The 15,370-nt window shown below is 46.1% G+C and overlaps 1 pseudogene; it reads right to left on the reverse strand.

Moving 5' to 3' along the window:
- Positions 1-1,346: 1,346 nt before the first annotated feature.
- The window catches only part of LOC102815908, a 33,465-nt pseudogene continuing 19,441 nt past the window's right edge, over positions 1,347-15,370 (reverse strand).

Raw genomic sequence — 15,370 nt, forward strand, 5'->3', positions numbered from 1 at the left:
GGCCATCCTGACTTCTAAGGAGCACTCTGGCTCTACTTCTTCCAACACAGATTGGTTTTTTCTTCTGACAGTCTATGGTACTTTCAGTATTCTCCTTCAACACCATAATTCAAATGCATCAATTCATTTGATTTCTTGACTTCTGAAATCCATACTGAAGGCTGTGGTCTTTGATCTTCATCAGAAAGTATTTTAAGTCCTCTTTGCTTCCAGCAAGCAAGATTGTATCATATGCCTAACACAGGCTGTTAATGAGTCTTCCTCCAATCTCGATGACACATTCGTCTTCATATACTCGGATTATTTGCTCAGCATAGAGATTGAATAAGTATAATGAAAGAATTCAATCCTGATTTTAAACCACTGTTCTGTTTGAACGATTGTCTCTTGGTCTGTGTACAGATTCCTCAGGAGCACAATAAAATGTTCGGGAATACCTATTCTTCATGATGTTGTCAGTAGTTTGTTATGACCCACACAGCCTAATGCCCTTGCACAGTCAATAAATAAGTAAACATCTTTCTAGTATTCTCTGCTTTCCAGCCAAGATCCATCGGACATCAGCAACGATATCCCTAGTTCATGTCCTCTTCTGAATCTGGCTTGAGTGTCGGGCAGTTCCTTGTTGATATATTGTTGCAGCCATTTTTAAATTATCTTCAGCAAAATTTTACTTGCAGGGGATATTAATAATAAAATTTTACTTGCAGGGGATATTAATAATAATAATTCGATGATGTTTGCATCTCTTTGGAATGAGCACAGATAGGGATTTCTTCCAATCGGTTGGCTGAGTAGCTACTCAGCCAACTCATAGTGACCCTGTATAGGGTTTCTGAGAAGTGGTTGGTGGATTTGAACTACTGACCCTTCTGTTACCAAGTTCACACATACTAACTCTTAATTACCTCTAGACCTTTATGAGTTGTTAAGTGTTGTGGAGTCATTTCTGACCCTTAGCCATGCTGTATAGGGTTTCTGAGGAGCGGCTGGTGGATTTGAACCACCGACCTTGTGGTTCAAACCGACCTTGTGGTCCAATGCTTATCCTACAGCGCCACACCAGGACTCCTCTATGAGGTTGTTGTTGTTGTTGTTAGGTGCCATCAAGTCAGTACTGACTCATAGCAACCCTATGCACAACAGAACGAAATACCACTCAGTCCTGGGCCAACCTCATGAATGTTGCCACACCTGAGCCCATAGAGCTGCTCTATGAGGTACACCCCCTTATTATTCCCATTCTACAAATACGGGGACTAACGGAGGCACAGAGAGGTGATGTAACCTGCCCAGAGTTACTTGAAAACCCACAGGGGACAAAGCAGTGAGTCCCACACCATCTGTCAGGGGTGCAGAAAGTCAGCACCCGAGTATCCCATGGCCACAATGGTCACTGCTGCCAAAGAGAGGAGGAGGCATGGTGACACTATCTGGTAGGAGTGAGGAGGGGGTGAACCACTAAGACTCCAAGGCCCAGTTAGGGCTGACAGGAGAAACAGTTGAAGACAGGGAACCAGTGCCCCTCCCCGCACCAGGAGAAGGAGTGTGCTTAGTAGGCCTCAAATCAAGAGGGACCAGGACCGAAGGACCAGAGGTCCAGGAGGGGGAGCACATGGGCAAAGGTGTGGCAGTCAGGGGCAGCTGCAGGAGATGCTCAGAGCATCCCAGAGACAGAGAGAGAGACAGGAAGGGGGTGTTTTCACAGGGGCTGTAAGATACCAGGTCATGGCTGCTGGAAACCACCAGGGGGCAGGGAAGGGGGAAGTGCAGGAGGAAATTGCCCAGCACAAACGCATGCATGTGCCCACACACACGTATGCACACATGCAATACCCAACCATTGTGTGTGTGTTATGTGTGCATATGTGTGTGGATGTGTACCTATGTGTCATTGCAGATGTGCATGTGTTGGTGACTATGTGTCAGAACGTGCAGGTGTGTGTCCGTGTGTCACTATGTGTGAACATGTGCCTTCGTGTGTGTTCACATGTTTATGAGTGTCTGTATCTGTCTGTGCACACGTGTGTAAGGTGGGGCTTACAGCTACTGTTTCTTTTAGTGGACATCTCTCTGCACTCCTTCAAGTACAAACACACATACTCTGTGCATTTAGTACAATGGCTACCTACAATGACCAGTCAATAAGGTGCCACTGAGGCACAGAGACCCCAGGCGGCAGCAAATTAAGCACCCCTCAAACACAGCCTGTCCCCCCTCAGAGACCACTGGATAGAGGAAGATGGCTATCATGAAATGAACAAGGAGACCCCCACTAAGCAACATGGGACCCCCTGCAGAAGTGTGTGCCCTTGGAACCCAGGGAGTACAACTGAAGACATAATTGAGCCATTCTGTGCATTCCAAGGGAGTTTGGATTTTAAACGGCTTTAAAAATGTTTTAGACTATAGAGGCATTGCATTCTCAGGGCACAATGTGTAGAAATTATAGAAGAGTATTCAGAAGAGATCTAACCATTGAGTCGTTATAAATATTTCATTATATTTCTTTCTGGTCAATTGTATATAAATACTTTGTTTTTGTTTTTCTCACAAAATTGGGATCACATCAAAAGTCATTTTGGTACCTGATTTTCTCTCACTATTTTCTTTTGATTTTTCGGAACAATAAGTCATTTTAACACCTGTAAGGACAGAATAGTATTCCACAGGTATGGATGTATTATAATGAGCCCTCTGCTGTTAGGTATTTAAGCCGTCCCAGTGTAAGTAATTGTGGGAAGTTCTCCTACCAAAATGACAGACAGGGGTCTTGGAACTAATCATCCCTATGAGAAAATAAGAAATATTGGACAAAAACATTTTAAACATCTATTGTCTATTTGTAATTCATTAAGGGACTGAAGGGGCTAAAAGGGTAGTGAAAATATGGGGGCAGGCAAGCTCCAGACAGGTAGGAATCCAGGAATCAGGAGCCCAGGATCTGGGACCTCACGCCTCCTTAAAACAACTGCCGGTACCAAGGGGCTGGGCTGAGTTTGTCATTCTCAGCAGTATGGGACAAAAGTCAGAACCCAGAGATTGCCAAGGAGACCTGGGAGCTTCTGGTTGGGATTAAGAGGTGTCTTAGTGGATGGTCCTAACAACTAGCTGTTTGTTCTCTTACTGTTTAGGAGGCTAGAAGTCCAAATTCAGAGTGCCGGCTCTGGGCATGGGGTTCATCTTTTTCGACTCTGGGAAGAGACTTGTCTCTTTGCAGTATATCTGTGGCCGTGGCATTCCTTGGAGGTCTTCATGCATCTTGGTATCAGTCTTCCTCTGGTTCTAGGAGCGTCACAGTGCATGGACCCCAGTCCAAAGGACACATTCCACTCCGGCTCTTCTTTCTTGGTGGTCGTAGGTCCCTCTGTCTCTGCTCACATCTGTCACCTTCTGTGTCTTGCAGGCCACACCCTTGGGAATATCCCATAAATCAGATCACAGTAGTGGTGGAGTTAAGAGTGGTATGTTCTTAAATGCCATCAAGTTAGTTCTGACTCATAGCAACCCTGTATAGGGTTTCCAAAGAGTCAAACCACTGTTGCAGTCCAGTAAATTCTCCTGCAGGGCTACACCAGGACTCCAAGGGTGGTCTATCCCACCCTTAATCCTCTGACTGGTTTATCCCATCAAATCACATCATGGAGAATAGTTACATGTAGCCCAGTCAAGGAGACACCAATCCTGAACTCTCACAGGAGGCTGTACCCTGGGTATAAGGAGGCACAGTGGTACAATGGATAAGCACTTGGCTGCTAACTGGAAGGTCAGCAAGTCACACCCACTAATTGCTTCCAGAGAGAGGGCTGTGGCAGTTTGCTTCTGTAAAGATGCCAGCCTAGGACCCCCTCTGAGACAGTTCTACTCTGTCTTGTAGCGTCGCTGTGTGTTGGTGGAATCATGTCTACGCAGTAGGTTTGGTTTCTGGGATACTCTCAGCTTAAGAGGTGACTAGACATAGGCCTTCCCTCACAGACACTAAAGCCAGCTTCAAATTCCATCAAAGTCTAATGTGTAAGATCTTCCCATGAGCAAGCGACTTGACCCAAATAAACTGAATTCTCTCAAGATGAAGAAAATGTCATCCCAGCGGCCTCAAGGAATCCCTAGCATGTTTCATTTACAGTGTCCACTTCTCAGTCAAAGTCCGACCAAAAATGAAAGGGGGAACAGATTGTAGAAATAGGTCTACCGAGACTCAGATAAGTTATCAGAGATGGAGTAACGCAACAATAATGGCTATGTTGAAGAAATAAAAAGACAAAATTGACCATTTGGGCCTTAGAAAAGCCTGTGGAAATCAGAGCGCTGAAAACCAGAATCCCTAAAATTAAGAATTCCATGCTGAGTTTAACAACTGTCTAGGGAATTTAGCAAATTCAAAGAGGGGTCTAACTAGCCACTGGGAAACACAAGGCTAAGTGTATGGGACATGGTGGAAAGGTAACTTACCTAAAGCTGAAGTCCCAGTGTTGGAAGACTGTGGATAAGCACTGCCGGCTAATCACAATGTTGGTGGTTCAAACCTACTAGCTCCTCCTCGGAAAACCTAGACAAGCTTGCTATGAGTCACAATCAACTCCATGGCACTGAACAACAACAACATTGAAGGGAAGAAGTAAATATAATCTTAGAAGAGATAAAATCTGAGCATGTTATTAAAATGATGAAAGATATCAAAGTTCAAACTCAAGACTCATTTTGAACGCTACTGTCTTAGTTACCGAGAATGGCTGCACCACCTCAAGTGATAAATCTACCCACACGTTTCCCAGGTCTTTGTCTTCTGGATCAGAGTTCTCACTGAAAGCTTGCTGAGTGAATGAACTCATGAACAGAATGAACAATCTAATTAAGAAGGAGCAGATGGGTTGAATTGTAGGGTTGAAAGCAGCCGTCTTAAGCAACGTCATCTCTCATTGCCCACTGGGTTGGGAATACAAGTGCTTATCTGTGCTGGCTCCATGTTTGTTTGCATTTAGGATCACAGAGTTTACTCAATTATGTGAAAGATTGGAAAGGAGGTGCCACCTCTATTTGGCAGACAAAACAAAGGAGACAAGAGAAGACATCTTCCTGCTTTTCCTCTTAAAGAAGCAGCCAGAGTGTCCCTGTCCAGCAGTTTCTCTGCTGACCATGTCTTCCCCTCTATGCACAGATGATCCCACCTAACGCCTGTGGTCCTGAAGGGTGGGGGCAACTAGTCTCCAGGCTGTGGGCCTGTTACAACAGCGGGCATCTGGGATAGACATGGTGACCGTTAACCTTGTTGAGCTTTACATGAATCGATTTCATTCTCACAACAACCCAGGAGTAGGGAGGCTGAGGAAGCTGAAAGGCCCACAACCATCATGTGAGAGCCAGGCCTGGACTCCATTCATAGCCAAGGGTCACTGGTTTTCCATTTGGTAGATAGTTAGGAAGTTTGCATTTGAAATACATTTATTTAAGGAGCCAAAAATGAGTTGATTCAAAGAAAGACCATGAAGGAAATCATAGCACAAACATTGTGCAGCTGCGGCAAAGATCCTGAAGGTCATACCCGAATGACAGATGTCAGGAGGTGATGGGGATAGGTGTGATGCCGCAGGAGCATGGATCAATCAGAGACCTAACATTATTTCATCAGCCTAGTTAGCCAGCCTGGGTCAGCTGCCACCCTGGAAAGAGTGATTGACTCTCAGGGCAATAAAGATCATTGTTCAGGATAAACTCCACTGGGGCTGGCAACTCATCCCCTGCTCTCTCTGGAACTTCCAAACCACCCCTGCTGGTACCAAACCTAACCCCGCCTGCCCTTCAGCCACAGAAATGCCCCCTCACAGCTCAGTCATATGCTGCCAGGTTGTAGACAAGGGTTAGTAATGGGCTCACGTGTCCCACAGCTCTGAAGGACAGAGTCCCACCCTGTCAATGTCAGCACAGGCCCTGCTGAGTGTCCAGCAATAGCACCCACTCCTCTGATTGCTCAGTGCGCAGCTGGGGCCCAGCCTCCGAGACGGGGCAGCAGTTGTGTGGTCTTCAGCACTCTCTTGGATTGCAGGCAGTGTAGTTCTGCAACACTCTCCACGTCATGTCAGCCACGGCAGGAACTAGAGACAACACCCAAAATACCCCAGGACACACCTGGACAGGTGAGGGCACACCTGGACAGGGGATGTGGAGAGGTGAGGACACATCTGAACAGGGAACGCAGACTGATGAGAGACACCTGGACAGGGATGAGGGCAGGTGAGGGCACATGTGAACAGCAAACACAGACTAGTGAGAGACACCGGGATGGGGATGAGGACAGGTGAGGGCACACCTGGATAGGGGATGAGGACAGGTAAGGGAAGATCTGAACAGGGAACACAGACAGGTGAAGGCATTCCTGGACAGGGAATACAGAGGGGTGAAACCATACCTGGAGAGGTAAAATATACCACAGACAGGTGATTCTGAAAAGGAAAAGGAGGGAGGCAGAAGCCAGCAATCAAGTGTGCGTGGGCCAAGGCTGAAAGGTGCAAAATGTCAGCATCTCTGCTCACCGTTGCTGTCACGCTGTGTGCCTGTGGTTCCTGAAGGCTTTTCTCAGTATTGTTTTGTCATGTCCAGGAGCCAATATCTCAATTAGTTGATGATACTATGAATTAAGAAATAGACAGAAGGATGAGGACACAATTGGCATCCTGACTAGGTACAAGGAGAAATGGGGATGCAAGGTCAGCAGTTCAAAACTACCAGCTGCTCCATGGGAGAAAGATGGGGCATTCTGCTCCCGTAAAGAGTTACAGCCTTGGAAACCCTGTTCAGGGTCGTTATGAGTCAGAACTGACTCCATGGCACACAGCCACCACCACCACCAAGGAGAGAGAAGGAAGCTTGGGAAGAGGGTAAAGAAAAGAGATGGAGGTGAAGTGGGGAGTTGAAGAAAACAACAATGTATTTAAAAGGAGCCTTGATTGGAAGGGATAGAAATCTAAAATAAGCTAGATAAACACTGAATGGAAAACTATCGGCTTGTGGATATGAGAAATTCACAAGATGGCTGGGATTCTGGCCAAGCTGGATCTAGGAGCATAAACCATGTGATCTGTACTCAGTCTCTGTCCAACTCTCCATACTGCTGTCCTCTGCATCTCAAGCAGACTTCCATGCAGCATGACCAGCAACCCACAGCTCCAGGCTGCCATTACTGTATTGTTGCTATTGTTGTTGTTGGGTGCCATCCACTCAATTCCAACTCACAGCAAGCCCATACCATCTTTATGGAAACAGACAACCAGGTCTTTGTCTCAAAGGGTCACTGAGTGGGACACACATGAGTGGATGGTGGTCCCAGGAGCAGGCACACCCCATCACAGCAAGGACTGGAGGTGAGGCTGCATCATTGGAAGAGTTGTGAGGCAGAGTCAAGAGTGGGGGGCTCTACAAGGACTCACAGGTGCACATGACTCAGTCACTCCTCTAGGGGGCATTTGGCAACATCGCGAGACATGTCTGGAAGGGTGGAGGAGGACAGGGGTGCTTGTAAACACCTCACAATGCCCAGGATGGCTCGCCACAACTGAGAATTATCCTGTTGAAAATGTCAGCAGTGTGGATGTTCAGAAATTCTGTGATGGATGATGGATGGTAGTTTGCTGACGATCCACATAAACCATTTTCTTAATGCAGAGAACATTAAAAAGCAATGCCAGGGACTCCACCCCGACTCATGATGACCTGTAGGTGTCAGAGTAGAACTCTGCTTCACTGAGTTTCCATTGGCTGATTTCTCAGAAGTAGATCACCAGCAATTTTTTTTCCAACGCCCCTCAAAGTAGGTTTGAACAACCAATCTTTTGGTTACCTGCCAAACATAAAGCATTTGCACCAAACAGGAACTATAGAGTACATACTGTTGTTGTTGTTGTTAAGTGCCATCGAGTCGGGACCGACCCATAGCGACCCTGTACAGGGTTTCCGAGGGTGTAAATCTTTACGGGAGTAGAAAGCCTCATCTTTCTCCCGCGGAGCGGCTGGTAGTTTCGAACCGCTGACCTTAAGGTTCGCAGCCCGATTCGTAACCACTACGCTACCAGAGCTCCTATAGAGTACATATGGAGCCATTAAAATTTCCTAAAAATATCGGCTGCTATTATCATCATCATCATCAACATTTTTTTTTTTAATTTTACTTCCGAGTGAGTGTACTTCTAACTTTTACATGCTACTAGTTCCCTATGTCCTGTCTCTGTGCCATCTCCTCCATTCTGAACAACGGTTAGAAGACGATTCAGCTCACGGTAACACAATGCTGGTTTAACCTGTGTTGCCAGAGAGCGCAGAACGCAGTCCCTTCACTGACCCCTAAGAGGACCTTGGACAAATCACACCAATCCTTGTCAGTGACTTGAGGTGCCCATCGAAACAGCAGACTGAAAGACAGACTGGCTGTCTTTTTCCCAGGTTCAGAGCACACTAGACTTCTGCTATGAGTTGCTTGGAACGGTGTAGTGAAAAGCCACACACATTCCAGAAATGGAATGCCATGTTCCTCCGTGGCTGGGTAAGTACCGTTATGCTCCTGATGAACACTCAGTAGCCCTTCTAAGTCCCTGTCCTCTGGGGTCCATGCCGCCCTTTAACACCAGGTGAGCTAATCCAAGGTCACAGCCACACACTTCCCTGGAGAGCTCAGTCTTTTCCAGGGTACCTGAGGTTTCTAAGAATTCTAACACAGAGAGTGGAAGTTATATTTTCCAAAGAGCCCAGAGGTCTCCTCCTGCTCTATCTTGTTGTTGTTAGGTGTTGTCGAGTCAGCTCCGACCCTAAGCACAACAGAACAAACACTGACCAGTCCTGCGCCATCCTAACAATTCTTGTTAAGCTTGAGGCCACTGTGATCCATCCATCTCATTGGGAGTCTTCCTCTTTTTTACTGACACTCCGTTTTACCTAGCATGCCATTCTTCTACAGGGACTTCCTGATGACATGTTAAATGTATGAGAGATGAAGTCTGGCCATCCTGGCTTCTAAGGAGCATTCTGGCTGTACTTCTTCCTACACAGACTGGTTTATTCTTCTATCAGTACTTTTAATATTCTTCTCCAAGAGCATAACTCAAATGCATCAGTTCTTCTACGGTCTTATTTATTGTCCAACTTTCACATGCATATGTTGTTGTTGTTAAGTGCCATCGAGTCGGTTCTGACCCACAGCGACCCTGTACAGGGTTTCTGAGGGTGTAAATCTTTACGGGAGTAGAAAGCCTCATCTTTCTCCCACGGAGCGGCTGGTAGTTTCGAACCACAGACCTTAAGGTTCGCAGCCCGATTATGAGGCAACTGAAAATACCATGGCTCACCTTAGTTCTCAGATTGTAATGTTTGCTCTTCAACACTTTAAAGAGGTTTTATGAAGCAGATTTGCCTAATGCAATACCTCATTTGATTTCTCAACTGCTACATTCAAAAGTGTTGATAGTGTATCCAAGCAAAATGAAGTTTTTGACAACTTCAATCTTGTCTCCATTTATCATGATGTTATTTATTGGTCCAGTGGTGAGAATTTTTGTTTTCTTTACATTGAGGTGCAACCCATACTGAAGGCTGTGCTCTTTGATCTGCAACAGTAAGTATTTTCATTGATCTTCAATTTCAGAAAGCTAGGTTGTGTCATCCGCTTATCCCAGGTTGTTAATGAGTCCTCCTTCAATCCTGATGCAATGTTCTTCATATAATCCAACTTCTCGGATTATTTGCTCTGCATACAGGCTGAATAAGTATGGTGAAAGAATACAATCCTAGTGCACACCTTTCCTGACTGTAAACTATTCTGGGTCTCTTGTTCTATCTTAATCACTGCTAGGTCTTGTCACAGTCTGGTCACCCCAACCACGCACTCACTGGTCCAGTTTGAACCAAACGTGAACATGACCTTTCTCGAAACTTCTTTCCCCAGTCCCTTCTCCTGTAACAATCACATGAAGTTGAAGTTGTTGTCAGGGGTTGTGGGGATAATGCCAACTCTTGGAAACCCCACAGGACAGTAGAATGGCCCCATAGGGTTCTCTTGGCACCATGTGTATGAAGGAGATCTCTAGGTCTTCCTCTCACAGAGCTGCTAGGAGCGAGGGGCACATGGAGGGGGTTTCAACTACTGACCCTTCAGTTCATAGCCAACTAGCGTGCCACCAGGAGTGGACATAAAACAGTGAGTTGAAAGTAAATTACAGCACAGAGCAAAAACAACTTAGAACAGACATCAGACAAGCCCCTTCTGGGTGTACATCAGCCACCATGCATCATGGCCCCTAACTGGTTTCTACTCAAACCCCAGCCTGTCCAAACCCACACAGGGTCCCATTCTCTGAGATCCCCCTGAACCCATAAAAACAATCACCACCAAATAAACTCTGGTGAACACAGGTGTCTCAGGGAAACACTGGTGAACACAGGTGTCTCAGGGAAACACTGGTGAACACAGGTGTCTCAGGGAAACACTGGTGAACACAGGTGTCTCAGGGAAACACTGTTCCATAGGGTTTTCTTGTCAATTGTCAGGTCTTTCTTCTGAGGTGCCTCTGAGTGGACTTGAACCTCCAGCCTCATTTAGCAGTCAAGTGCTTAATTGTGTCCACTACCCAGGAACTGCCCTGAGTTGCATGACCTACCCCAAACCTTCTGTTTCTGGGGTCCACTCAAAAGAACTGTACTCAGTAGTCACCCTGGAAAGCAGGGTTGGGGAACCTTTATACTGCCAGAATTTATAACATCATTCACGGCTATACAAAATGATCAACTTAAATATTAGCCTTCTATATTTGGTCAAACATTTAATTAACTCACCCCTAATTTGATGGCTAGGACTGCAGTTGCCTTAGCAGGGACAGGCCAAATGAATTCATGGGACTTATACAGCCCTCGGGCCCAAATTCCTTACCTCTGGCTTGGAAGATAATGAAGTATGACTAGATTCAAGAACATTTCAACAGTCTCCCAGTAGAACATGGGGGACTCAGGTCACCTTATGATGCAGAATAATATGGCTTTCTGTGTTGGATGGAATCCCTGGGGAATGCAAACTGTTAAGTGTTTGGTTACTAACCAAAAAGTTGATGGTGTGAATTTACCCAGAGACACTTGGGGGAAAGTCCTGGTGATCTCTGTTTGAAAGATCTCAGCCATTGAAAACCCAATGGATCATAGTTCTACCATGATGTGGCGTTATTACTAGGTGTCATTGAGTGAAATCCAACTCATGGTGACCCTCCCCCATGTAGCACAATGAAACACGACCATTCTCACAGTTGTTCCTGTGTCAGAGTGCACCATTCTGTCTCATTGGGGGTCTTCCTCTTTTTTCACTGACTCTACCAAGTGTAGAGTGTGGTGTTGTGAGCTAATGCATCAAAGTCATTTGAACTGCAAGGTTGGTGGTTCAAGCTCACCAACTGCTCCTTGGAAATCCTATACAGGGTCGCTATGGGTCGGAATCGACTCAATGGCACTTAACAACAACAACCAAGCAAGACGTACTTCTCCAGGGACTGGTTCTTCCTAACAACATGTCCAAAGTATGACAGAAGAAGTGTCTGTCTCATTGCTTCAAAGGAGCATCTGGCTGTACTTTTTCCAAGACAGATTTGTTGGTTCTTGTAGTAGTCCATATATCCAATAATATTCACCAACACCATAAGTTCAAAGGCTTCAATTCTTTGAAATTCCAGCTTTCACATGCATATGAGGCCAGTGAAAATACCATGGCTTGGGTCAGGCACACCTCATTCTTCAAACTGACTTCTTTGCTCTTGAACGCTTTAAGGAGCCCTTTGGCAGCAGATTTGCCCAATGCAATGTTGTTATTGTGTTCTGTCAAGTTGGGTCCTACGCACAGTGATGCTGCCTAGGGTTGCCAAGGAGCATCTGGTGGGTTTGAACTTCCGACCTTGGAGTAGGCAGTCCTACGGAGCCACACTGGGACTCTGGCCAGGCAATAGATCATTTGATTTCTTGACTGCTGCTTCTATGGGCTGGCTGCCTTGAGGTAAGATCAACTCAGAAGCAAATCGTTTGGTTTTGATTTTGTGGTTTGTCAGGATATGCCCATTCTAGGAAATGTCCTATACTTGGCCTCTCATGGCAAATAGACCTAACGAGGTGTCTTCTTAGAAGAGTCCTTTGTCCCTTTGTCTGGCAATGACGTTTCCTGTGATTTCCTAATACAACCATCACATAAGATAAGGTGTCTGAATTTTAAAGCGGGAACCCCTCCTTGCCCCTTTATGCTCTTTTTAGAGCTAGTTCACCATATCTAAGCTGCGGGTGGCTCGAATGACCTAGTTCAGCCTTTCTCCCGGGACACTGCCAGAGAAGTTGCTAATCCCCTTAAGCTTGGCCACAAAACGGTCCTTCTTGGCTGATATTCAAACTGTGCTCCATTTTAAAACCGCTTTCCCTTGGTCTGCAATACTCGGTGGATTGGGTAGAACCTCTTCAGAAACCAGGACAGGGTCTTGTTTCCTTTTTCTTCTGTTATTCAGATGTGACTTTGAAGCTGGACCTTAGAGCAGGGAGACACAACCCTAATACTTGCATTATGCTTTTGACCAGAGTGGCTAGTCTGGGCAGCTGGGTGACCTGTGGGTGTTAGTCTTAACATAGGGTGTTATAACCTTGAAATCAACAGTATCATCCCTTCAGGGAGACACAGCCTCAAAGGACAATCATCCTGTCTCTGTCTGTCTGACTTTCCTACCAGCTGCCATCAAGTTGACTTCTGTTTATTTTGACCCTATATGTGTCTGAGCAGAACTGTGCTCCAAGGCATTTTCAGTGGCTGGGTGGTTTGGTTTCTTTCGGCTTTTTTCAGAGGGAGACCACCAGACTTTCCCCCCTATCTTTCAGACTTGAGTGGTTTGCATCACTGTTAGGTGTTGTCAAGTTGATTCCAACTCACAGAGATCCACATGTTACTGAGTGGAACTGCTCCACAAGGTTTTCAGGCTACAATTGCTACAGGAGGCCACCAGGCCTTTCTTCCGCTGTATCGGGAGTGGAACATGCAGTTCAGCACAGAACAATTGCAGCCCCAGCTTTAGTCAGCACAGCCCTGCTGGGAAGGAGTTATTGCCTGCCTTGGGCTGCAACAGATGGAAACCCCAGAACTTAGCAAAAGTGTTCTCTATGTCCCAGCACATGGACTATCTAGAGCCTATCTGACTGAAAGCTCCAGGCAGGCCATGTTGCTGTTCTTCCTGTCGTCCCCACACCTGGCGTCCTGCAGGATACGTAATAGATGCTCAGTAAACATGCAGGTGGCCTCACTTGATCACAGTCCACTTTACAGTGCTTCGCAGGTCATGCGTTTCCCACAAATGGAAGAGCTGTAGCAGCCCCACATCAAGCTAGTCTATTGGAGCCATTTTCCTAAGAGCTTGTGCTCATTTTGTGTTTTGATGTGAGGTTTTGGCAGTTCTTGCTGGTAGCGTAGTGGTTACGAATCGGGCTGCGAACCTTAAGGTCAGCGGTTCGAAACTACCAGCCGCTCCATGGGAGAAAGATGAGGCTTTCTACTCCCGTAAAGATTTACACCCTCGGAAACCCTGTACAGGGTCGCTATGGGTCGGACCCGACTCGATGGCACTTAACAACAACAACAACAACTCTATTTCAAACATTGTCATAATGCTATTGAATGCTGAAGAGATTGCAGCATAACATAAACATTGCTTTTATGTGCACTGGGAACCCCCAAAATACTAGGACTCATTCTATTGCGGGAGCCTGGAACCCAAGTCGCAGCATCTTTGAGGTGTCAATGAATAAGTGAACGTGGGATTGCTAAACTGCATCTCACACCCACCCTCCCGGACCATCCTGCCCTTTGAGAGTTCCCATCCCCTCCATTACTTATCTGAAGAGTTGAAGGGTCGCAGACCCCCGCTGCCCTCCTCATCATATGTTCAGGAAGGTGGTCTCCTGTTGAAAACCACAGACTCCGCTTCCAAAGCCCAAAGGAAAAGTAACAGGTTCTCAAATGTGGCCTGTCTTAGACTAAGTCACCATTGAGTTGATTCTAGCTCAGGGCAACCTGTATGTGTCAGGGTAGAACTGAGCTCCAAGGGGTTTTCAGTGAATGATTTTTCAGAAGCAGACTGCCAGGCCTTCCTTCTGAAGCACCTCTGAGTGGACTAGAACCTCCGACCTTTCATCTGTTGTTGTTGTTGTTGTTGTTAGGTGCCATCGAGTCGGTACCGACCCATAGCGACCCTATGCACAACAGAATGAAACACTGCCCAGTCCTGGGCCAGCCTCACAATTGTTGCCATGCTTGAGTCCATCGATGCTGCCACTTTGCCAATCCAGCTCACTGGGGGTCTTCATCTTTTTCTCTGACCCCTCCACCTTACCAAACATGGTATCCTTCACCAGTGACTGGTCCCTCCTGACAATATATCTGAATTATGAGAGACAAAGCCCGGCCATCCTAGAGCACTCTGGCTGCACTTCTTCCAACATAGATCTGATGGTTCTTTTGTCAGCCCTTGGCACTTTCAATATTCTCCTCCAACACATAACTCAAAACCATCAATTCTTCTATGGTCTTCCTTATTCATTGTCCAGCTTTCGCATGCATATGAGGTGACTGAAAATACCATGGCTTGGATAGTCCTCAAGCTGACATCTTTGTTCTTCAACACTTTAAAAAGGTCTTTGTTGCAGACCGTGAAGGCCTGGTCAGAGGTTCGAGGCCCTATAGGCCCGAGTGTAACAGATCTAGCCACCTGGCAGTTAATAACAAATTATTTTTATTAATTGCAGACATGAAGCCCTTGATATACACAGATAAATGTAATATTTTCCTAAAAGTCAAGACTGTAAAATTCCAAACAGGCAAAGTTCTTCCCTCAGAGAATTCGTTCAAGGTAAATTGGGTGGCTCCCTGGTCTGTTCCAAGGACAATAGGAATGCTCTCCCTAAAGTGTTTCCAGGTGCTGCCTATTCACCCAGGCGCCTCTTTTCCTGAAGAACCTGGGCTGGGCAGCCGACACAATAGGAATCCTCCCGATCCTCCCTTTCCTCCCTCCATTTGAGGCTAGGTGCTAAAAGGATGTTAATTAAGCTTGAGAAACCAAGTTGCAGTGGTGAGATTCAAACCTGCAAAGTATGATGTAAAGTTGCCTAAATGTCTGGAAAAATAAGATTGACAGCTGTATCTTGTCTTAATCCCCTCCTAGCTTTGTGTAAAGTACCTCCCCTAAATAAAAGGAAGGCGCAGAACGAATCCAGGCGCATTACGACTGGCAAGGCGTGCGTTACAGCATGCAAGGGGCACAGTCCAGCCTTGCAACCATACTGCCTGTTTAGCTAAGATGTTTACTATGCAGGATATTACGGCCTT

This window comes from Chrysochloris asiatica, unplaced genomic scaffold, assembly GCF_000296735.1.
Source record: "Chrysochloris asiatica unplaced genomic scaffold, ChrAsi1.0 scaffold00238, whole genome shotgun sequence".
Lineage (NCBI taxonomy): Eukaryota > Metazoa > Chordata > Mammalia > Afrosoricida > Chrysochloridae > Chrysochloris > Chrysochloris asiatica.